At 40.1% G+C, this 1,834-nt stretch overlaps 1 non-coding gene across 1 annotated transcript; it reads right to left on the reverse strand.

Moving 5' to 3' along the window:
* Positions 1-325: 325 nt before the first annotated feature.
* Positions 326-512, reverse strand: LOC119936902. Its single transcript, XR_005453874.1, has one exon. It is a non-coding gene; the product is annotated as a U2 spliceosomal RNA (small nuclear RNA).
* Between the last annotated feature and the right edge of the window lie 1,322 nt (positions 513-1,834).

Raw genomic sequence — 1,834 nt, forward strand, 5'->3', positions numbered from 1 at the left:
TGTTTTAACCTTAACAGGAGTTGGACAAATCATGATTTCAATACTTTAGGTATTTATAATAATAATAATAACATTGGTATTTGTTAAGCACTTACTATGTGCAAAACACTGTTCTAAGTGCTGGGGGGGGGGATACAAGGTGATCAGTTGTCCCACGTGGGGCTCACAGTCTTAACCCCCATTTTACGGATGAAGTAACTGAGGCACAGAGAAGTGAAGTGATTTGCCGGAGGTCACACTGCAGACTTGTGGTGGAGCCAGAATTAGAACCCATGACCTCTGACTCCCAAGCCTGTGTTCTTTCCACTGAGCCATGCTGCTTCTCACAAAATAAACCATCCTGGAAGTACTGCAATACCAGGCCAATGCATGGAGGGGACGGAGTAAGCTCCCAATCCACCTCCTTATTCCAAAAAGCCGCTTAATACAGCATCCTCACATTGAAGATGTATCTGATATTAAACTGATAAGAACAGATACTACACTTGATTTTAGCCAAAAGGCCGAGATTTATGACTTTCTATTATTAAAATGAGTTACCTCTTGGGTAATCAAAAGATAATAATACTATAAGAATTTAGCTCATCTAGAGAATATTTTCAGCCCAGCACTTAAGGATAAAGGACAAATGAACAATTATCTCATAGTCTTCTAAACTTGCTACCGCTCACATTGGATAAACCATTTAATCTCTTCACATCCAACCATATGGAAAACAGGACAATAGTCATTCTTGTTCATAAAGCACACCGGGGACCCTGAAGGAAAGATGTTAAATGTTGCCAACTTGTACTTCCCAAGTGCTTAGTACAGTGCTCTGCACACAGTAAGTGCTCAATAAATACGATTGAATGAATTAAATGAGTGACAATCAGTTTCCTATCACAAACTTTTTGGCACAGGTGAATATAACTTTAGCCACATAATGAGTAATTTTGGAAGAGTTTCAGGTCAATGCATGTGGCTTCCACCTCAGTCTCTTACATCCCTAAAAGCCTTATAAAATGCCTGGTGGGGTTGAGCTTTCAGATCACAACTAACTTGATAAAGACATATTTTGCACCTTTGGGATTTGGCATTTCTGTATACATATTCACAGTCCATTCGAATTTCCTGTGGTTTATGGCTAGATGGATAAGAGGCCATTTAATAATGATGGGATTTGTTAAGCATTTACTATGTGTCAAGCATTGTACTAAGCGCTGGGGTCGATACAACATAATTAAATTGGGCCCAGGACTTGTCCCATTTGGGGTTCACAGTCTAAGTGGGAGGGAGAACAAGTATCGAACCTCCATTTTGCAGATGAGGAAACTGAGGCACCAAGAGGTTAAGTGACTTGTTCAAGGTCACACAGCAGGTAAATGGCAGAGCCTGGCCTAGAACCTAGGTCTCCTGACCCTCAGCACTATAGTGTTTTCCAATAGGTCTCGCTGCTTCCCATTTCCATACGAATCTCCATTCTTAGCCATTTTTTTTTTGTTTAGCAACAAAACTTATTTTGCCATTTAAAAACAAATAGGCAAGCCAGAGTGAAAGGCTGATTCTCTTCTCCTTTGAGGCCTCTTCACCAATGCTCTCACTGAGCAGATCTCTGCAAGTCACCTGCCTTCCAGGGAAATACATTTTCCACTGAAAATAACATTTCAGTGGCATGTCTAACTGGAGGCGAGGTCACCGTTTAATTGAAAATGCCACAGAGTTCTTGTTCAAATTTGTCAGTTTGCAAAGTTACTAATAATGTCCAGAACGATCAATTTCCCTCTTTTTTATTTTGAATTCAGTGGCCATTTTTTGAATGCTCTGTATGATATCAGCACCTCTAAATCAAAAG

Source organism: Tachyglossus aculeatus, chromosome 1 (assembly GCF_015852505.1).
Source record: "Tachyglossus aculeatus isolate mTacAcu1 chromosome 1, mTacAcu1.pri, whole genome shotgun sequence".
NCBI classification, from domain to species: Eukaryota; Metazoa; Chordata; class Mammalia; order Monotremata; family Tachyglossidae; genus Tachyglossus; species Tachyglossus aculeatus.